Source organism: Wyeomyia smithii, chromosome 3 (assembly GCF_029784165.1).
Source record: "Wyeomyia smithii strain HCP4-BCI-WySm-NY-G18 chromosome 3, ASM2978416v1, whole genome shotgun sequence".
NCBI lineage: Eukaryota > Metazoa > Arthropoda > Insecta > Diptera > Culicidae > Wyeomyia > Wyeomyia smithii.
This window is the reverse complement of record NC_073696.1, coordinates 141,203,738-141,227,661: the sequence shown is the minus strand read 5'-3', so window position 1 is coordinate 141,227,661 and position 23,924 is coordinate 141,203,738. Positions and strand designations below refer to the sequence as shown.

The window sequence follows — 23,924 nt, the reverse complement described above, 5'->3', positions numbered from 1 at the left end:
CACTTATTCATTTCGGTTTCGATCATATGATAATCCGACGATACGGTACTTAATTTAACCTCAAACATATTTGAGAACTTGCGACGGCATTTAAAACACGGAATAATCGGTACATTAAATAATTTCACCGCGAACGACATCGCGAATTCGAGCATTTTTTTAAAGCTCAACCGCTCGACACGAGGCCTGATTCGATTTTTTTGCGACGGAAAATGGTTGCGATCTCACGCGTACCAACACAAATCAAAATGTTTAATACTCAACGCTTTATTCTTAACGAAACCAGTGTTGCCTGGTGTTTTAGCCTTATATTTCTCTTAAAGCCTACTTTGTTTTGATTTTTTTTATGCTAATACCACTAACTCACGAGATTAAACAATTTCACTCCTCTAGTGGTGTTGTTTTTTACCTTTTTTTGCATATCTTATATTGCTACTATTATTTCTTAATCCGTTTTATTCTACGCGAAACAGTTTACGCGGATATTCTTAAATATCACGTTTTTAACTAAGCGACTTTCTTAGTCGGGGTGGCGTGCTCGCATCAGATATGGGGCATCGCTTTCCTAAGGGGTTAAACGAAATAACGAATGTTGTCTGTCAAACATCGTTTTTCTAATGGGTTAACTTAACGAAGCTGTCACGTCATCGACACTAAGTTTTCGCTTCGGTAAACAATCGACCGCGATCGCGACGACGTGAAAAAAAAACATAATTATGAACCAAATCTATACGGCGAATTATTCTTGGTTAATTAATCTAAGTGCTTATAAGTAATTTGTTTTACGAATGGATGAACTTGAACGGTATTTCGTAGGTATTTCCTATCAGAATGGAGAAAAGACTGAGAAGCTTTGCCTGTGTGACATAGTATTTCCGTTCCTTTTTCTAGTGCTGTTTGCTTTTGTAGCTGTCAGTAGTAAAAAAATGTTGGTGTATGCGAATTTGCCCTACAACTCGAAGTTCCACGTACATTCGAGGAGGTGTTTAGTTTTTGATTCTGGTTGACTTACTCGTTATTCGGTCGACATAGCTCGGTAAATAGTTGGATTTTCCCTTCTTCCGGTCGGTGTAGTCTTAGCCTTGCTTGATTAACCTGGGCAGGGACCACCGGGGTGGCTTGAAATAGGTACATATTGCCACCGGAGTTCACGTTTGACGGAATATCTAGTGGAAACTGATCGCCACCTGATCTAGGAGAAATCATAGGTGGGAATCTTGAAGAAACTAAATCGGCACAGGTCTGATTTGCCCGATGTTCGTTCGGAGGCGGACCAATTGTTAAGTTTAAAATCTCGACTAACCTAGAATTTGGTCCAGGGGATGTGGTTGAAACCGGGACATTAGAAGAGTTGTTTGCCGATCGTACGACAGCCGACAGAACAGATTGGTTAGTGGAATTTGGACAATATGTTGGAGCTTTGGGATTCAACGTAGACGACGGCTGTGACCGAGTTTGGTCTGGAGTATGAAAACCTTGGTTTTCTTCCGCCTGTCTTTTATTCTTGTTGTGTCCCGAAACGAACAATGTGTTCCATGTTTCATCGATTAGATTTAAGAAAACTGTGTCGGACGATGGGCACCTGAGTACTCTATTCTTTAACCTGATCAGTCTTGACTGTGCTCTATATGTTACTTTATGCTGTAGTTCTTCTCTAATCCTTCGAATTTGATGTCTTAGCTGACGGCGCTTGATTTTTAAATTATGATCGGTGAAAATACCGTGGATTTGGAGCTCATAATCTACTTCATCTTCTTCTAAGTCATCGGCGTGGTAATTGCACATGTCCATTATGTCGACTTGATTAATGTTATTTTTATGTATGTATAAATTACAATTATAATTTTTACTTTTATAATTACCGATATTTTCAAATGATTGATGAGAATTGGGTAGTTAAGGTAACCTAAATTTTATATTTAACTTTCTATGATGTTAAGAATATTAACGATAGTACGTGTTTTTTTTTTCACTCTCTTTTATCCGATCTTCCAAACAAACTCAATACAAAAGATCGATAGCGAGTTTTTGAGTTGAGCGCCAATATGTAACAGATCAATCCCGGCTGCAAGCCCGAGAAGAACGCGAAACTTACAAAACGATACTGAAACCGCGTTGCCTTCTATGATGTTTGGGCCGGAAGTATCCTGTACACCGTGAATCGGCAACAGAAGGGGAAACAGTCCCAAATACTAAACCAAAACGGAACTCAACGGAAAATGCGAGACCGCCCTTCTGACCTAAACAACCTCGACCAATACCCTAAGTAAAAGGTTACAAATCCGCTTAAGCGCCAACACGCCTTACAGCGTGATGCGGAATCGCGTGTTATGAGGCCTGCCCGGCTGACTCACTCAGGGACTCACGGGACCAATCTCAAAAAGACTCGAACGATAAATCTGACGTTACCAAAAGAGGACTCAAATTCTACTAACTAATTATCTAACACGACACGTGTAATTTAAAAACGAAACATCGACTTGTATTGATCATCTTCTTATTCGGTTGTTTGATGTTTAGTTAGGTTAGTAGAGTTTAGGATACATAGGGTGTGAATTAATTCTAATAGTTCTTGCTTGTTTCGACGGAATCGACGACAGGAGACGCTGGCGCATGTTGTTTAAGGTGCGTTGACGCTGGCGCTGCAATGGCCGATAGTTCCACTACCGGGCCCGAATTCGTCCGGATGGCCGACTGTCGATGCTGGTTGCACGGATATCAAACTAAACCGATTACACAACGTGAACGCCAAAGGTGTTGAAAACGCGTTCGACAAACCTGTCCTTCGTCAGGACCACTGCGTATTCGAGCCGATAGCAGTGGGAGCTAGCGCGATGGCGCCGAAGGTAATCAGGAACCGATGCACGTGGTCTACAAAAACCACAGAAGGTAGCAGAATGAATCTGTGTGTCGGACTGGCAGTTTATCGTATCGCTGACGTTGTCACGCCACGTTGAGGATGCTGCTACGACCTGTCCGGAATAAAAAACCCTCGTTCGAAGGCTTTGATCTTATTGCTCTGGGTGAATTACACTACACCCGCCGGTATGGTGGCACTTTTCGCTTGCCACTTATTTATAATCGTTAAATTATCTTAAACTTTTCTCCACTAATTGCACCTTGTACTTATAATCTTCTCTTGTTAGCCTTACTTGTAATCACTTTGTACGCCAACTAAATTTCGTCTGTCTAACTTGGAGGTCGATCTGCGAATGATCTGGTGTCTCTCTGATCGATCTATATTGGCCGCCGAGTTCTTCGGCGATATCCTGCGCCAACATGTGTCGCCTTCTAATTGGCTGGATCAGATTACCGCTTTGAGAGGTCTTGAGAGGAATTCTTCGCTCACGGCAAAGGATCAACCGGTTCGCGTGGATTGGTTGTTGTCTAGGCTAAAAGTCGACCTACCTTAGGGGTGTCGAGTTAAACTTAAGCGTTTAGAGTTTAGTTTGTAACTCTTCCAACGCTTCGCTACGCGTGCGGTTACAACTTGATTCAAATGGATATGAAAATGACTCTGCATTGTTATTTGTAGAACTTTTTTTTATCGAATTCAATCATTTTTCACTTTCGTTTCAAGTTGTCGCGCACATTAAGTGACATCTATGAACCGCACATCATTTACGTATGATTCCAACATCCCTTTCAAGTGAATAGAGGTTTCCCGTCGGACCATACCCCCTATTTTTAAATTTTTTCTTGAAAGTTCTTCGTATTTAAAGATTACTAGCGTTGAAATCGGATTTTTTCGATGAGTATTAAATTTACTATCATATTTGAAAAGTTGAAAATTGTATGCATGTTGAATATTTTTCTCAGCTTGCATGAATGTTGAGTTTCCAAAATTAAGTGCTTGCAACACTGCGACACATTATTCACCCCAAGTTTTTGGCAACATTGTCTTTTTGTGTTGACGCTCGAAACTTGCAAAAAAAAAACAATAAAACACGTCAACCGATCACTTACACTCAAAATATTTTTCACATAATTGTTACGTGAAGCTTCCTGTACTTATTCATTTTCTGTCATTTTGCATAATTTATGTGACAAACATAACATCTACGTGAAAATCACATGCATACTATGTTTTATCACGTAGTATCTACGTGAACTTGGCAACGTCAAACAGAATGTCATAGAAGAAGTATCGCGTGAACTCTCTGTGTGAAAATATACAGAAATCGAAATGGCGAAGCTGTTGTCTAACTCAGTCTCTGAAAATAAAATAGAGTTTGTCGACGGCTTGCCAATAAGATAGCTTTCCAAAAACCGTACGAATTTTACATCGAGCCTTGAGGTTTCACACAGATTTGGTTCAAAGGTCGAGGAGTTTCCTGTACATAAACAGTTGTAGCCTACAGTAGTTATCGCCGGCAAATGTAATATTTGTCAGTTTTCATGTCGTTTGATCCATTTACGAATCGGCGATTTTGCATGGCCATGCGATTTATCAAGCAACATATTTTTATTATTTCTAAAAACTATTTTCCGTCATTTAAGAATTGGGGAAACAAAATTTGGGAATTTTACGTTGTATAAAACATAGTAGCTAGCAGATAATCGAATGCATTCTATTTTACCGGTAGTTGAACTTTACGTGAAATTCACATGAAATGCATATGTCTGCTGTATAAGATTCATAGGATATATCATCTCACCAGATCATGATGAACTCAAATGGCAATCACGTAGAATCTACGTTAGAATGACAGTGGAAAATATTCACATAATTTTTCCGGTAATTATAACGTGAAAATTATTTTGAGTGTAGATTACTCGTGGCTTTTCGATAAATCTTACGGTGCGGTTACCTTTCTCAACGGTACCAGTAATCCATACCTGACATCCCTCTTGTTTTGCGGTAACTTCACAGTGAACAGCAGATTGTGAACCCGGTGACATAGGTTGATCCATGCGCGTTGTATTTATGCATCAGCTGTGCGGCGATACGATTCAATCAAGTCCATTGCTCGATGGTATGCCTTGCGAACATCCTCCTCCGAAACGAACAGTTTGATGCGATTCCAGCGTTCTGACTGATCTAGCCACTAATGAGCGTTATCCGCTATTTGTGTTCCAAGCACCTTGGTTAGCACCAGCACATCAACAACAGCGTTGTCCGATAGGATAAATTCATTCTGCTACCAAATATTTGTGGCCCCTCCGCCAATTCTCCACCACGTATCGACTATGCTTTGGCCTCCGATGACATCTCTATCAAGTGAATCATTATAATCACTCTTTAATAATACTTTTTTACACTAAAATAGTAGCAAGCTTGAGCTGGCAAACTTTATACAATTTTATCAGCATATGAACATTAAAGCGCTTTGGATTTTTTACTTTGGGCGCACTGTAGTACACACAAAATTTATCTTTGCCGATGCCAGAGCCACCCTCGCGCTTGCAGAAAAATCCGTTTGCCATTGGAACAGCGCAACGACTTCCGGCAATAAAACGATCGTTAGCGAGTTTCTAGTGACCAAAACATTCGTAGGACGTAAGAAAAAAATAGTCATATTACCCTTATTGGAAGTGGAAGTGCAAGTGGAAAAACAATATTTACACACATTACTTCAAGTAAAAAATAGTCTTACACAGAACACTACTTTTATTAGCACTTGTATTTAAAAATATATGTAGGTATAAATAATTAAAAATAATACAATAAAAACAACGCTGGCTTGACCAGAACCTTACAAGCGACTATCCCAGTAGAATGCGTGACTATCCAGGCTGTATTCTAGTGCAATCGGGATCCGCTGGGGGACTTGCAGGCCAACTCCTCCTAATTCGACAGCTTCTCTGGTGTCAGATGAATGATTGATTTGAACGTGAGTTTCTTGCACTTTTTCGAACTTGGGTTGATTGGAGCAGATAGCTCATCTCCTAGCAGTGACCCATTTATTCGCACTTGACCACCATAATTTGCACGAAAATGACAACCGCCGAAATGTGTAATCGACAATTTGAAACGAGATGTTCAATTTCAAAACTAAAGAAGAATAGAAATAACATTTCAAGAGAATTTTTCAGATAATGCCATTAAATACTTACAGTATACACGACTTTCAAAATTCTTGCTGCCACATTTTCCACTGCCGGTTGAATCAAACGCATTCTCGAGGGTAATCTCGCTCCTTCAAGGATTTTGTTTTCATTTTTTTCCGAAGCTGGTCGAGCTTTGACATCAAAACCAGCTCTCAGGAAAGAGTTGGCAACGAAACCCAGAAAAATTATATGCAGGTACGGAAAAAAAGTTCGTCAGCAATACTTTAACAACGTCAAGCTCAAAAAACAACGTGGACCAAACAACACTGTTCGTTTTTTGAGAGTGAGATCATGTTAAATTCTGTTTGGTTTATTACTGTCTTCATAAACACAACAATGCTTTATATGCATCTTTAAAACTCTTTTAATGCTACCTCCACACCTATGTTTGCCTTATTGAGTTAAATCCACCACTGTCAATTTCGAAAATGGTGAAGATCTAAGAGAAAAAAGGGTAAAACGCAAAAAAAATCTTTTCGGCAGAATGGGGTAAAATATGCATTTTTCGGTTTTTTATTTTTTTCAATAGTTATGAACCCCACAGAAAAAAAAATTTAAATGAGGATCGGTTTTAAAAATTGAAAGACATCGTTAAGGCGAATATAATTTTTGGACGGGAAACCTCTATTGCACTTGAATCTGCCCCACTGTTTCATCACAGTGATAAACATGTGCGAAACGCTTTCAGTTGATTTGTTTTGTTCTTATATGTCAAATGACGAGCCGTTTGTACTGGGACTAATTTATGATAAAAAACTTATTTTCAAAGAGCACATTGAGAGTATACAAGCCAAGTGCATCAAATATACGAGATGTTTATATCCTCTCAATAACAGGAATTCTAAACTTTGTTTAAAGAACAAACTTTTGATTTACAAACAAATTTTTAGACCAGCAATGCTTTATGCTGTACCGATCTGGTCAAATTGCTGTTCAACAAGGAAGAAAACGCTCCAAAGGATTCAGAATAAAATTCTGAAAATGATTTTGAAGCGTCCTCCTTGGTTTGGTACACTCGAATTACATAGACTTACTGGTTTTGAACCATTAGAAGCTATGTCAAATAAAATTATTAACAATTTTCGACAAAAATCGTTGCAATCCTCAATTGCTACGATAAGCTCTCTTTATAGCCAATAAGTTAGTTGTAAGTTTACTTCCCCTTTTCTGACAAGTAGGTTTAAATCTCTACGAATGGTAAGTCCTAATTGCGAAAGCAAACAAATCCTAACAATTAAAATTACAAATTTCTAACAGTGTTGAGAAGTCACCATTTGTGATTGGACACACATACTCATTATTTACTAATATTTATCATAAATACTTAAGCTACTAACAAATCCCCCCTTAAAAAAAGAACCGTTTGTACTGAGAAGTAGAAAAATGACGACAGTTGAAGATTCAGCGAGTGTAAAGCAGGTATTAAGCAGGTATTAGACGATGCAAATATTTGCTATTTTTTAATACAGATTTAATTTTGTGCAAATAAACATCGTACTAAAAATAGCAAATATTTGCTTCGTCTTATACCTGCTTTAGACGACACAAATATTTGCTATTTTTGGTACGATTTTTATTTGCTCAAAATAAAATCTGTATTAAAAAAAGCAAATATTTGCTTCGTCTAATACCTGGTTAATACGGCCTCTAAGTTCGTCCATTTTCCGGACCAGAATTGCCAATGTTCCAGTTCAAACTGGATTCTTCCAGTTTTTTTTTAAGTGATCCAGTCAAACAGTTGAATTCCAAAATCTTCCAGTTTTTTTCATATGTTTGCCAGTTTCATTCAGATTTTTTATTCACTTAAGCTCCAGTTGGTTTTAGAAAAAAAAATTTAAAAACGTTAATTTTTTATATTCTTAACGGCATTTTCAGTATTTTCTTCTCGCATGAAACACGGCCAAATTAAGAACTGCATGGCGGGGTTGAGATAAAAGCAAACTAATAGGTTTTATCAGATCAAGAAAAAAAATCTTCAATTTATTCTTTGTTGCGTAGCAGCTTGAAAATTGTTGGAAGAATTAGATACCAAGCGAGAGCGAACTCAGAAATAATTGAAATTGTTGCAACAGTTCTTTTGTTAAAAGTGAAAGTAATTGAAAAAAGTTTTTTTTCTTTATTTTGAGATAGATTGATTGCGTAATTTTAATTTTGCTGCTGTTAACGCAAATTTTTCAGTTCATAATTTTTATAAAATGTAAGCTCGAAACAAAACAAGACAGACTCTGGATTTAATCACAGAAAAGCTCTTTCATAATTATTTTTTTTTGTTTTTATTTTTCAATTTATTTAGAATCAAGTTTTTTCCAGTTTTTTCTTCAGCATTCTTCCAGTTTAACCAAAAATTTTATTGGCAACTCTGTTCCGGACTATACATCTGTAAATTTTTGCAAGGTTAGTGGTTTGTGTTCCGTAAAAGAATTGAATTCCAATCATACTTTTATTTCGTTCTTCGATAACAGACATTCTAATGAAAGCATCTTTGCGCTAGAAGTAAGTATTTGTTTACTATAACTTCAATTAATCAAATTAAATTAATTGAATTCTTTATTTGCTTTACAGGCTTCTTCAACAGAGAAAGAAAATTTTATTTTTGGTGATGAAACGTTATAATTTAAACATTAAGTTTTATAAATAAAAGAAAGGTTACATTGTAGAACTGTTTTCATTTGAAAATCGAATAAAAATCATTAGAACTTCGGTAAACTTTCATTTGAGATTAAAAATCCAAACACTTTATGCCTATGTGTCATAAAACGCGAATTGAAAGTGTTTTCCTTTTGAAAATGAGGTGTTGCACGATAAACAATTCTAAAGTGTTTCGCATATGAATTCTATGTTTTGATCAGTAGGGCGAAATCAAGTGCAATACACTTTATAATGTCGTGTCAATTTCTTTCAGTGTAGGGCGAATTCAAGTGCAAAACAGAGTCTATGGTATATAGAGTCGCACGAAGAGAAAATCTATCGTTTCGGCAACACAGTTTTTGTGCCGTTTGTTGCCAAGAACTATACAGTTCTGCTTTTCACCATGCATAAGCGAATATCATTTTTTGAAATTCTTCACAAGGTACACAGTTTTGAAAGATTACACCGGTGATGTTTTGTTAAATTTAAGTGAACCAGTGTACAGGTTTAATGTTGGATTAAAATGTGTAAGTAAAACTTCGGAAAAACACATATTCTTTATTACGCTCAATTACAACACTTTTCATCCACTCCTAACATTATCACCTTGTTTATTTACATTGCTCGATTGGTACCCTCGTTTGACACTGATTTGGTTCCTTTGGTTTCATCTTTGCGGGACTCTTAAACATAGACTCTGGTGCAAAACACTTTATAATGTCGTGTCCATTTCTTTCAGTGCAGATGGCAAGTCCATATGCCTAGAGTGCCTACACTCAAAATAATATAAACTTTTTTTATATACTTCTTATCCTATTATTTTGAATGTACAGTGGGTTTTTAATTTTATGCTGCCAATAGTATTAACTCGAAAATGTGGCAATTACTGTTTTCATAAGTAGAATGTTATAGGATTTAATGATTATCTCTATAGCACAATACTCATAAATATTTTAATGAAAAGTATTAGTGCAATCCAAATTCGCAAAAATAAATCAATCATAATAATTATTCATCAATAATATTAGTTTTAAATCAACTCGTTGGCTTAATCTGCATCTAAATGTAAATATATAATTTATGCAGAAAAATTCATGACATCAATCATCATGAATTTTTGCAATTGACGCAAGAACTTTAAACGTATGTGTAACACCTATGGATAGTATATTACCCATTGTTAAGATTCATTTCGTTTCTCATTCTGTATATTATGTTCCCATATTTTTTTTATGGGGCGATGAAGCAGAATTGAAGTTTGTCAAACCTTCTCTTTTTTCTCAAGATGGCCGATGAAACAGTCCGAACACTTTCTGATTTATCAATCTTGTTTTCAGAACTAGATATACCGGAGAAATTTTGTGAAATATTCCTCGGTAAGTAATGGGTTTTGCATTGTAAATAAATAATTAGAAAGTTTCTTTCAGATATTAAAACTTTGATATCATTATCGGCAGTTAAAATCATCGATAAATTTTCTAATGGTGGTATTGCTCCTGAAATTTACGAAACATATTTCAGTGAATTATATAAATGGAAGTCCCATGATATTGTTCCAGTAATATTGAAGGACCTAGATTTACCGTTAGAATTTTTCAACTTGTGGAAAGATAAGGATTTCTTTACAGATCGAAGACGGTAGCTTATCTTTTTTCTGTTTTGCAGACTTTCACCTTGGCATTCAGGATTTGCAAAGCATCTCGCCGGATGAGTTGAATGTCATTTTGGATCGTTCTCAAATTAACTGGGATCAAGAAGAAATTAATAGAATACTTGTAAGCTGGCGAGGTGTAAAGGTATGATTTTGTATTTTGATTTTGATATAGAATATAATTCAATTATTGAAAAAGTCATCATGAAGTTCAACCATGAGCAAGTACATACCGCTTGATGGCTTTACTTTAAATACATGTTCTACATATTCTGACATAATATTAAGATGAAAACAAGACGTAAACTGATTGTATTTTTATTCTAGGGTATCGAGATTCTCGACTTCGAAGAAATTGATGCAATCGAAAAAGAATATTCACCCGAAAGTGTCGCGTATATAGGAGACAACAAAGCTGTGAGTGATAACTTCGCAAACCTCAGTAACGGTTTTGACCAGTCGAGTTTACAAGCGCAGGGAGCATTTAAGGAAACGCAAAGTGGCGATAGAAATACTAATGAAGGTAATTGTCATTTTTGGTTATTACTTAGAGAAAACGATGCTCGGTCTGTAGAGGAAAGCTGATGATTTTTCTCGAATTTCAGGTGATGATTGTATTGTAGATGTACACAGCCAAACAGACTTGGTGAACGAAGCGGATAGTAGCGATATCCACGATCAAAGTGTAGTTATTAGTTACACTGACAACGCGGATTGCCAAACCTCAAATGTTGCGACTGTAGCAGGGTGTAACATAACACAAAGTTGTTCGGGAGAAACATCTGGTAGATATTTTAAAATACTATAAGGGTGAAACGATTCAATGGACTATATTAACATATGGATGCTAAGCATAGTTCAAACAAAACAGATGCAATATAAAATAATGTATTGAATAGCAGTAGATTTCCAAATAATAATTCAAATAAAAATAAATTAAATTATATTATATTATCATTTCTAACATATGCTTTTTATATTTAATTTTATTTTTTAATAATGTTGGATTCAATTATATATACCATACTTCGTATAACCTTTTTTGTTCGCCTTCAAGTTTAATATGACTTATAATGTAAATCTTTTCACTATACATGATATGATGACATATTAAAAGAGTTAAAACCAATGAAACATTAGAGTTATGTGTGATAGACTTGCATGTTATTTGTTCGTATCGTATCGACTGTATATGGTGCAAATGATGCTTCCTATGTTTGACGAAGAGTAAATTCTAAAAGATTTTATCTATTGCACCATTCTATAGTAGTTCCCTCATAGCAATAACGCTTATTTTTTTTGAGTGTATATATAACTAGAGTGGCGCCGTGTCATCCAAAGTAACGCTTGTAACACTGAACATCCTTTCTCTTTTCCCCGCACGTGTTAATTAGGTTGTTTGCTCAATTGGAATGACACTGACAGATAATTTTTATTCCAATTTTGACAGTGTCGCCACTCTATATATTTACAGGCACTCTACGTATGCCGTTTTCGTTTTTGCGGTGTAGCTACCCCGCGGACTACACTTTGTCCTATCCAAGGGAATGATATGGTAGCCTTCAAGCGTTACGAACATCTATTTCTGTACCGTTTATCCCAAAACTACTTTCTCTGCTGTCACAGTTTGCTTCACTTTGTTTTGGGGCACAATTGATAAACTAAATATCACTTAGAATATCACATACCATGTAAAAACCTTGAGAAATTGCTCAAAACTGTCTGATATGCTATCAATAATTGCAGTCAACATTTAACCGGTTTGCCCGAATCGACATAAGATAAGGGTAAACTGACCATTTTTCGGGTGCCAGTGCCAGTGATGTTGGTAACGCGTCATATGTATGGTAGCTGACAGCGATACCATCCCCGTGGTCCTATCACTGTTTTTTTTTTTTCATTTTCCGAACTACCCTTTTTCTGTCCCGGACAGTCCGCGAAAGAAACAGGGTGCAGTTTTGAAGACACCAACACATTCACACGTATGTGTCAAAATAAAAAAAAAAATGTGGCAAAATCGGTTTGCTTTGATTACACAGTGCAACAATTTTTTTGCCTTGGCTCCTATGTATGATTTTTTGATGAAGTTTGATGCGAAAATAAATTTCCCTGAGTTTGAACATTGAACATTGAGAAACCGGTAATTTTTGTGGTTTTTTCGACACCATTTTGTTTTGAAGCCAAATATCAAAATTCTAAGAGTTTGTCCACATATTAGCATCCTTTTACTCATCTTTTGAAAAAAAAAAACAGATCTTAAATCGGACAAAAACTGAGCTCAAAATGGTGATTCTACGAAACCGGTTTTGGCATAGTTTTAGTAGGGTAGATGATCCAATAGTTGTGGTAGCACCAATAGTTGCGGCGCTTTTAAATTCATCGTTTAAACTAATTAGAACCGAATTGCTTATGCTACATGTTGAAGAAATAATAGATTAAACATAAGTACATATGTTACTACAACAATATATACTGAAAATATCCAAATTACTGAAGAATACTGTATTTTTCAGAAACATACCCGGAAGGCACCACTCACTACCCATTTCCTTATTTTGTCCACGATTGTTTTAAGATATGTGTGTGGTTTTAGTGCGATTATTACTCATATAATTATTTTCCCAGATAACAGTTTATTATGGAAACTGTTGCACAGGTGAAGTTCGTTAATAGATGATAATATTATTTATAAATTACTTCCTCCACTATTGGATCACAGGATACACTATGCTCTTATAGTTGCGGTATGTTTCGCAGTTCTGATTCACGTTTATCAGAACATATGTATGTGGGACTACTTGTGTATATTAGGGACAAGCAAGTACTAGGGGACATACCTAAATGATGTAACTTATTACTGTTAAATTTTTGAACCCCACCTTCCCCTGCCACCGTGTGTTAACCATACTTCATACATGATCGGCCACAAAAGCTATCGCTCTCACCCCTAAAATGCTGTATTATGCATTTATGACCTCTTAATCGATGCTTATCCACTGCTTCTGGTCATGTAATTCTTTTAACGAGCCTTTCACAGCTTCTTACTTATTGGCTATAGAGAGAGCTTATCGTAGCAATTGAGGATTGCAACGATTTTTGTCGAAAATTGTTAATAATTTTATTTGACATAGCTTCTAATGGTTCAACACCAGTAAGTCTATGTAATTCGAGTGTACCAAACCATGGAGGACGCTTCAAAATCATTTTCAGAATTTTATTTTGAATCCTTTGGAGCGTTTTCTCCCTTGTTGAACAGCAACTTGACCAGATCGGTACAGCATAAAGCATTGCTGGTCTAAAAATTTGTTTGTAAATCAAAAGTTTGTTCTTTAACAAAGTTTAGAATTCCTGTTAATGAGAGGATATAAACATCTCGTATATTTGATGCACTTGGCTTGTATACTCTCAATGTGCTCTTTGAAAATAAGTTTTTATCATAAATTAGTCCCAAGTACTTAACCTTGTCGGACCAACTTAAAATAACCCCATTCATCTTGACAACGTGATTATTGTTTGGCTTGAGGAAAGAAGCCCTAGGCTTATGCGGAAAAATTATCATTTGAGTTTTAGTAGCATTGGGAGAGATTTTCCACTTTTGCAAGTAGGAAGAAAAAGTATCTAAACTTTTCTGCAATCGACTGCATATGACATGAAGACTTTTTCCTTTTACGGAAATGCTTGTGTCATCGCAGAACAATGACTTTGTGCATCCTGGAGGCAAATCAGGAAGATCTGAAGTAAATATGTTGTACAGGACTGAACCCAAGACTGAACCTTGAGGTACACCTGCTCTGACAGGAAATCTATCAGATTTTGAATTCTGATAGACAACCTGCAGAGTTCGATCAGTAAGATAATTTTTTAAAATTTTGATTAGGAAAATTGGAAAATTAAAAGTTTGCAATTTCGCAATCAAACTTTTATGCCAAACACTGTCGAATGCTTTTTATATGTCTAAAAGAGCAGCTCCAGTGGAATAACCTTCAGATCAGTAAGATAATTTTTTAAAATTTTGATTAGGAAAATTGGAAAATTAAAAGTTTGCAATTTCGCAATCAAACTTTTATGCCAAACACTGTCGAATGCTTTTTCTATGTCTAAAAGAGCAGCTCCAGTGGAATAACCTTCAGATTTGTTAGCTCGTATCATATTAGTAACTCTGAGCAATTGATGAGTTGTGGAATGCCCATGGCGAAATCCAAACTGTTCATTTGCAAAAATTGAATTTTCGTTGATGTGTGACATCATTCTGTTAAGAATAATTCTCTCAAACAGTTTACTTATTGAAGAAAGCAAACTGATTGGTCGATAACTTGAAACTTCAGCTGGGTTCTTATCCGGTTTTAAAATTGGAGTAATTTTTGCATTTTTCCATAACTTGGGAAAATATGCAATTTTGAAGCAGCAATTGAAAATTTTTACTGAAATTTCCATTGCGCTCTCAGGGAGATGTTTGATCAGTATATTAAAGATTCCATCGTCACCAGGTGCTTTCATATTTTTGAAATTTTTAATAATTGATTTAATCTCATTCAAGTTAGTTTCAATTATTTCTGCAGGTAAAAAATTCTGGGAAGAAATTAAATCAAATTGACGTGTGACTTCATTTTCAATTGGACTCACAAAATTCAAATTTGAGTTATGAACACTCTCAAACTGCTGAGCAAGTCTTTAAGCCTTTTGTTCATTGGATACAAGAAAACGTTCACCATCTTTCAAAACTGGAATAGGCTTTGAAGGTTTATTAAGAATCTTCGACAGCTTCCAAAAAGGTTTTGAATATGGTTTCAATTTTTCAACTTTAGTCTCAAAATTTTGATTTCTCAGAAGAGTAAATCTATGTTTAATCTCTTTCTGTAAATCTTTATAAATAGTTTTAAAAACAGGGTCACGAGAACGTTGATATTGACGTCTGCGGACATTTTTCAAACGAATTAGAAGTTGAAGATTTTCGTCAATTATTGGTGAATCAAATTTCATTTGAGCCTTTGGAACAGAATAATTCCTGGCATCAACAATTGCACATTTTAATGCTTCCAAAGCGGAATCAATATTCACTTCGTTTTGCAAATCAAGCTCGTTATTGAAATTTCTCTCAATATGAGTTTTGTATCTTTCCCAATTAGCCTTGTTATAATTAAAAACAGAGCTCATAGGGTTTAAAACTGATTCATGTGATAAAGAAAAAGTTATTGGAAGATGGTCAGAATCAAAGTCAGCATGTGTGATCAAATCACTGCATACATGACTTTGATCTGTAAGCACCAAATCAATTGTTGAAGGGTTTCTTACAGAAGAAAAGCATGTAGGACTATTCGGAGACAAAATAGAATAGTATCCTGAAGAACAATCATTGAATAAAAATTTGCCATTGGAATTACTTTGAGAATTATTCCATGTGTTTAGCGTTAGAATCGCCGATTATAAAAAATTTCGAGCGATTTCTGGTGAGTTTTTGTTAATCACCTTTAAAATAATTTTTGTGCTCGCGTGTGCATTGAAATGGTAAATATGCTGCGGCAATAAATGAAATCCCAAGTTCAGTTTGAACTTCGATTCCCAAAGTTTCAATAACTTTCGTCTCAAGATGGGAAAGAGCACGATGTTTGATTCGGCGATGAATAACAATTGCAACTCCATCGCCGGAACCCTGAATCCTATCATATCTATGAACCACGTAATTGGGATCATAATTTAATTTTATGTTAGGTTTTAAAAATGTTTCAGTAATAATTGCAATATGCACATTATTTACTGTTAAAAAATTAAAAAGCTCATTCTCATTGGCCTTCAATGAGCGAGCATTCCAATTTAATAATTTAATTGTTTTATTTAAAATCATTGCTAAATTTTAAATTAGAAACAATTTTAATTGTAAAATTTGTGCCTATTTGAATGGCTTCAAACATTGATTTTGCCTGCAACATGGCGTTCATAAGATCGAACATTGCCTGTTGCAAAAAAGAAAGTTTACCTGTCGTAATAGGCCCCAGGCAGTTGACATTAGAAAAACTACCTGTAACCTGTGCATAAGTTAAACGGGTATGCAAAGGAGTAAGTAAACTATGCGTCACTGGTACGCTTGGAGAATTTTGTTTTGAAGTTTGTTTTGAGTTTTGTTTACCTTGCCTTGCCTTAACAATTGTTAATCGGGCTGGGCATTGATAAAAATTCGACATATGGTTGCCGTTACAATTCGCACAGCGAAAATTTTTACTCTCTTTCACAGGACATGTGTCCTTTTTGAGGGAAGAGTCTCCACAAATGAGGCATTTTTGGTTCATGTTACAAAACTTTGAACCATGGCCATACCGTTGGCAAACACGGCATTGAGTGATATGCTTTTCACCTCCGCCAAACTTTCGATATAATTCCCATTTTACACGCACGTTATATAAAGCATGTGCTTTTTCAAAAAATTTTAAGTTATTAACCTCACTGCGGTTAAAATGAATTAAATAATTTACAAGGGAAATTCCAGTTCGCTGCCTGTTTTCGCCTCGTGATTTTTGTTTCATCAGAATTACTTGGGTAGGGGCTATACCAAGTAATTCTGTCAAAGTAATTTTGATCTCATCAACGGTTTGATCGTTGGTGAGACCTTTCAATACGACCTTGAACGGCTTGGCGCTCTTCGTATCATATGTGAAAAATTTATACATCTTTTCAGTTAAATACTGAATAAGACGATTCCAATCTTTCAATGTTTGGGCCAGTAAACGGCATTCGCCTCTTCGGCCAATTTGATAAGTAACTTTGACGTCGGAGAGGAACGTAGAAAGTTCTCTTTTAAAAATATTAAATTCAGAAGCAATAGTTACCACAATAGGTGGAACTTTCTCCTTTTTTACAGAAATTTCACTTTGAATAGTTTTACTTTCGAACATTTCAATTTCGCCGGCTTCTTGCTCAGGCAGAATATCATATAAATTTTCACTGCATAAGCTAGTTTCAGAAAGAGATGCCTCTCTTTTCCTCCCCGTAGCGATGCGTGGTTTCTTTTTTCGTCCTGCCATTTCAGGTGATACGAAAAAAGTTCAAAAATAATATCAAATTGCAAGTATTGAGAAAGAAAGAAATAGGTAGTCTTGAGAAAGACTGATGTAAGTCAACTTCCAGGTAATCTTTAAAAGACACACTGACAAAACACAAACTTTGAAGCTATAGGCAGTCAAAGACCAGTTCACAAGCAACCGAAAATACGTCTGATCTGTCGGGCAGCTCAAGACGCACTGCCTTTCACAGCTTCAGTCGCTCTTTTAGTAAACACTAACGTCAAAAATGTAAGCGCAAACATGGTACGAAGCAGAGGTTATAGACTCTAACTTCCAGTGTTGAGAAGTCACCATTTGTGAAAAAAAAATTCTTCTGAATATTTCAAAATGAGCGCCATTGGTCTTTCTCTTCAGCCAATTTCAGCCCTTTTCAAATGTTAGTCTAACGACATTTTATAAAAAGTGTGCAAAATTTGTTTTATTTTAATAAAACCTACATACCCTCACTGAATTTTGCCCACATCTGACCAAATTGGCGCAAAATCCGTCTCTTAATTAACTTCGTGCATTTTTGTATTTACTTGCAAACCGACTTATCAACCTATTAAAAACAATATGATATATATCCATTCCGCGTCGAACACTCGACAGAAACGGACGTGCAAAGTGGTCGTTCTATTACAATCCGGTCCGTGTGTACGAATATCCAAACAAAAGAGTGTATTATTCGCGCTAAAGGCCAACTAGATTGTGAGTTGTGTCGCTACGTTCTGTACCCGGCTCGCAACTTTGGCTGTATTGGTGCAAAATACCAGCTGCAGTTTTGATCTGTGCACAGTGAATAGATCTTTCTAATTCAAGGCCATCATTTGACAGTCGAGTCGTGTCGCTGTGCTGAGTGATCTCACACCCGGCTCACTGCTGGTGGCTGTATTGGTGCTGCTGTTCTGGTGCTGCTGGCTGCTTTGGGTGCAGCTTCGAACGATCGGACAACCACTGCTGGAAGGAAGAAGTAAATAGGTACGTGTTCTTGTCGGCGCTAGTGCGCTACATTTAGCGCGATGGATATAGATTCCTCGCCTCCCGTGCCACCATCCCCGAACCCCCTTGACCCTGACCCTTCTGTTACCCCCTCCCCTGTTCATTCTCCAGTCCCCCCTCGCCCCAGGCTTTACCCGGACGGATCTCAACAGGGCAGCTATACTGTTTATTTTCGTCCAAAGGCAGGAGTGAATTCAAAGCGATTAAACATACTGCAAATTTCTAAAGACCTGACGAAGGGGTACAAGGCCGTGACCGAAATTTCCAAGGTCCGACCTAACAAGCTCCGTGTCGTGGTCAGTGATCTGGCACAGGCCAATGCTATCGCTTGCTCTGAGCTCTTCACACGCGAGTATCGCGTTTACATACCCGCACGAGACGTGGAGATCGACGGTGTCATAACCGATTCGAGTCTGTCTGTCGAGTGTATCCTAAAAAGCGCAACCGGTTGCTTCAAAAATACCGAAACACAGGCGAAGATTTCGGATTGTAAGCAATTGCGGTCCATGTCTCTCGTCGGCGGTAAAAAAGTTTACACTCCGTTAGACTCGTTTCGCGTTACGTTTGCCGGATCTGCACTCCCTAGCCACGTCTCGATCGACCGGGTTCGTCTGTCTGTGCGATTGTATGTACCCCGTGTTATGAATTGCACCAATTGCAAGCAGTAAGGCCACACAGCCGCCTACTGCTGCAATAAGGCACGATGTAGCAAGTGTGGGGAGACTCATGCGGAAGATTCTTGCAGTGTTAATGCTGAAAAATGTATTCACTGTGGGGAAAACCAGCATGAATTGATTGCAAGAACCAGTGTGAATTAATTCTAATAGTTCTTGCTTGTTTCGACGGAATCGACGACAGGAGACGCTGACGCATGTTGTTTAAGGTGCGTTGACGCTGGCGCTGCAATGGCCGATAGTTCAACTACCGGGCCCGAATTCGTCCGGATGGCCGACTGTCGATGCTGGTTGCACGGATATCAAACTAAACCGATTACACAACGTGAACGCCAAAGGTGTTGAAAACGCGTTCGACAAACCTGTCCTTCGTCAGGACCACTGCGTATTCGAGCCGATAGCAGTGGGAGCTAGCGCGATGGCGTCCAAGGTAATCAGGAACCGATGCACGTGGTCTACAAAAACCACAGAAGGTAGCAGAATGAATCTGTGTGTCGGACTGGCAGTTTATCGTATCGCTGACGTTGTCACGCCACGTTGAGGATGCTGCTACGACCTGTCCGGAATAAAAACCCTCGTTCGAAGGCTTTGATCTTATTGCTCTGGGTGAATTACACTACACCCGCCGGTATGGTGGCACTTTTCGCTTGCCACTTATTTATAATCGTTAAATTATCTTAAACTTTTCTCCACTAATTGCACCTTGTACTTATAATCTTCTCTTGTTAGCCTTACTTGTAATCACTTTGTACGCCAACTAAATTTCGTCTGTCTAACTTGGAGGTCGATCTGCGAATGATCTGGTGTCTCTCTGATCGATCTATATTGGCCGCCGAGTTCTTCGGCGATGTCCTGCGCCAACATGTGTCGCCTTCTAATTGGCTGGATCAGATTACCGCTTTGAGAGGTCTTGAGAGGAATTCTTTGCTCACGGCAAAGGATCAACCGGTTCGCGTGGATTGGTTGTTGTCTAGGCTAAAAGTCGACCTACCTTAGGGGTGTCGAGTTAAACTTAAGCGTTTAGAGTTTAGTTTGTAACTGTTCCAACGCTTCGCTACGCGTGCGGTTACAACTTGATTCAAATGGATATGAAAATGACTCTGCATTGTTATTTGTAGAACTTTTTTTTATCGAATTCAATCATTTTTCACTTTCGTTTCAAGTTGTCGCGCACATTAAGTGACATTTACGTATGATTCCAACATCCCTTTCAAGTGAATAGAGGTTTCCCGTCGGACCATACCCCCTATTTTTAAATTTTTTCTTGAAAGTTCTGAAAGTATTTAAAGATTACTAGCGTTGAAATCGGATTTTTTCGATGAGTATTAAATTTACTATCATATTTGAAAAGTTGAAAATTGTATGCATGTTGAATATTTTTCTCACCTTGCATGAATGTTGAGTTTCCAAAATTAAGTGCTTGCAATACTGCGACACATTATTCACCCCAAGTTTTTGGCAACATTGTCTTTTTGTGTTGACGCTCGAAACTTGCAAAAAAAAAAACAATAAAACACGTCAACCGATCACTTACACTCAAAATATTTTTCACATAATTGTTACGTGAAGCTTCCTGTACTTATTCATTTTCTGTCATTTTGCATAATTTATGTGACAAACATAACATCTACGTGAAAATCACATGCATACTATGTTTTATCACGTAGTATCTACGTGAACTTGGCAACGTCAAACAGAATGTCATAGAAGACGTATCGCGTGAACTCTCTGTGTGAAAATATACAGAAATCGAAATGGCGAAGCTGTTGTCTAACTCAGTCTCTGAAAATAAAATAGAGTTTGTCGACGGCTTGCCAATAAGATAGCTTTCCAAAAACCGTACGAATTTTACATCGAGCCTTGAGGTTTCACACAGATTTGGTTCAAAGGTCGAGGAGTTTCCTGTACATAAACAGTTGTAGCCTACAGTAGTTATCGCCGGCAAATGTAATATTTGTCAGTTTTCATGTCGTTTGATCCATTTACGAATCGGCGATTTTGCATGGCCATGCGATTTATCAAGCAACATATTTTTATTATTTCTAAAAACTATTTTCCGTCATTTAAGAATTGGGGAAACAAAATTTGGGAATTTTACGTTGTATAAAACATAGTAGCTAGCAGATAATCGAATGCATTCTATTTTACCGGTAGTTGAACTTTACGTGAAATTCACATGAAATGCATATGTCTGCTGTATAAGATTCATAGGATATATCATCTCACCAGATCATGATGAACTCAAATGGCAATCACGTAGAATCTACGTTAGAATGACAGTGGAAAATATTCACATAATTTTTCCGGTAATTATAACGTGAAAATTATTTTGAGTGTAGATTACTCGTGGCTTTTCGATAAATCTTACGGTGCGGTTACCTTTCTCAACGGTACCAGTAATCCATACCTGACATCCCTCTTGTTTTGCGGTAACTTCACAGTGAACAGCAGATTGTGAACCCGGTGACATAGGTTGATCCATGCGCGTTGTATTTATGCATCAGCTGTGCGGCGATACGATTCAATCAAGTCCATTGCTCGATGGTATGCCTTGCGAACATCCTCCTCCGAAACGAACAGTTTGATGCGATTCCAGCGTTCTGACTGATCTAGCCACTAATGAGCGTTATCCGCTATTTGTGTTCCAAGCACCTTGGTTAGCACCAGCACATCAACAACAGCGTTGTCCGATAGGATAAATTCATTCTGCTACCAAATATTTGTGGCCCCTCCGCCAATTCTCCACCACGTATCGACTATGCTTTGGCCTCCGATGACATCTCTATCAAGTGAATCATTATAATCACTCTTTAATAATACTTTTTTACACTAAAATAGTAGCAAGCTTGAGCTGGCAAACTTTATACAATTTTATCAGCATATGAACATTAAAGCGCTTTGGATTTTTTACTTTGGGCGCACTGTAGTACACACAAAATTTATCTTTGCCGATGCCAGAGCCACCCTCGCGCTTGCAGAAAAATCCGTTTGCCATTGGAACAGCGCAACGACTTCCGGCAATAAAACGATCGTTAGCGAGTTTCTAGTGACCAAAACATTCGTAGGACGTAAGAAAAAAATAGTCATATTACCCTTATTGGAAGTGGAAGTGCAAGTGGAAAAACAATATTTACACACATTACTTCAAGTAAAAAATAGTCTTACACAGAACACTACTTTTATTAGCACTTGTATTTAAAAATATATGTAGGTATAAATAATTAAAAATAATACAATAAAAACAACGCTGGCTTGACCAGAACCTTACAAGCGACTATCCCAGTAGAATGCGTGACTATCCAGGCTGTATTCTAGTGCAATCGGGATCCGCTGGGGGACTTGCAGGCCAACTCCTCCTAATTCGACAGCTTCTCTGGTGTCAGATGAATGATTGATTTGAACGTGAGTTTCTTGCACTTTTTCGAACTTGGGTTGATTGGAGCAGATAGCTCATCTCCTAGCAGTGACCCATTTATTCGCACTTGACCACCATAATTTGCACGAAAATGACAACCGCCGAAATGTGTAATCGACAATTTGAAACGAGATGTTCAATTTCAAAACTAAAGAAGAATAGAAATAACATTTCAAGAGAATTTTTCAGATAATGCCATTAAATACTTACAGTATACACGACTTTCAAAATTCTTGCTGCCACATTTTCCACTGCCGGTTGAATCAAACGCATTCTCGAGGGTAATCTCGCTCCTTCAAGGATTTTGTTTTCATTTTTTTCCGAAGCTGGTCGAGCTTTGACATCAAAACCAGCTCTCAGGAAAGAGTTGGCAACGAAACCCAGAAAAATTATATGCAGGTACGGAAAAAAAGTTCGTCAGCAATACTTTAACAACGTCAAGCTCAAAAAACAACGTGGACCAAACAACACTGTTCGTTTTTTGAGAGTGAGATCATGTTAAATTCTGTTTGGTTTATTACTGTCTTCATAAACACAACAATGCTTTATATGCATCTTTAAAACTCTTTTAATGCTACCTCCACACCTATGTTTGCCTTATTGAGTTAAATCCACCACTGTCAATTTCGAAAATGGTGAAGATCTAAGAGAAAAAAGGGTAAAACGCAAAAAAAATCTTTTCGGCAGAATGGGGTAAAATATGCATTTTTCGGTTTTTTATTTTTTTCAATAGTTATGAACCCCACAGAAAAAAAAATTTAAATGAGGATCGGTTTTAAAAATTGAAAGACATCGTTAAGGCGAATATAATTTTTGGACGGGAAACCTCTATTGCACTTGAATCTGCCCCACTGTTTCATCACAGTGATAAACATGTGCGAAACGCTTTCAGTTGATTTGTTTTGTTCTTATATGTCAAATGACGAGCCGTTTGTACTGGGACTAATTTATGATAAAAAACTTATTTTCAAAGAGCACATTGAGAGTATACAAGCCAAGTGCATCAAATATACGAGATGTTTATATCCTCTCAATAACAGGAATTCTAAACTTTGTTTAAAGAACAAACTTTTGATTTACAAACAAATTTTTAGACCAGCATTGCTTTATGCTGTACCGATCTGGTCAAGTTGCTGTTCAACAAGGAAGAAAACGCTCCAAAGGATTCAGAATAAAATTCTGAAAATGATTTTGAAGCGTCCTCCTTGGTTTGGTACACTCGAATTACATAGACTTACTGGTGTTGAACCATTAGAAGCTATGTCAAATAAAATTATTAACAATTTTCGACAAAAATCATTGCAATCCTCAATTGCTACGATAAGCTCTCTTTATAGCCAATAAGTTAGTTGTAAGTTTACTTCCCCTTTTCTGACAAGTAGGTTTAAATCTCTACGAATGGTAAGTCCTAATTGCGAAAGCAAACAAATCCTAACAATTAAAATTACAAATTTCTAACAGTGTTGAGA

The 23,924-nt window shown here is 37.0% G+C and overlaps 3 long non-coding RNA genes across 3 annotated transcripts; 1 reads left to right on the top strand and 2 right to left on the bottom strand.

Annotated features, from left to right (window-relative positions):
* Window positions 1-5,575: 5,575 nt before the first annotated feature.
* LOC129727478 (uncharacterized) lies at window positions 5,576-6,446 on the bottom strand. Its single transcript, XR_008728538.1, has 2 exons — window positions 6,058-6,446; window positions 5,576-5,995 (listed from the first exon to the last, which is right to left on the bottom strand). It is a non-coding gene; the product is annotated as an uncharacterized LOC129727478 (long non-coding RNA).
* A 3,477-nt stretch (window positions 6,447-9,923) lies between these two features.
* On the top strand, window positions 9,924-11,227 carry LOC129727477 (uncharacterized). The gene is made up of 4 exons (XR_008728537.1): window positions 9,924-10,055; window positions 10,107-10,475; window positions 10,658-10,853; window positions 10,936-11,227. It is a non-coding gene; the product is annotated as an uncharacterized LOC129727477 (long non-coding RNA).
* A 10,956-nt stretch (window positions 11,228-22,183) lies between these two features.
* Window positions 22,184-23,054, bottom strand: LOC129727476 (uncharacterized). The gene is made up of 2 exons (XR_008728536.1): window positions 22,666-23,054; window positions 22,184-22,603 (listed from the first exon to the last, which is right to left on the bottom strand). It is a non-coding gene; the product is annotated as an uncharacterized LOC129727476 (long non-coding RNA).
* Between the last annotated feature and the right edge of the window lie 870 nt (window positions 23,055-23,924).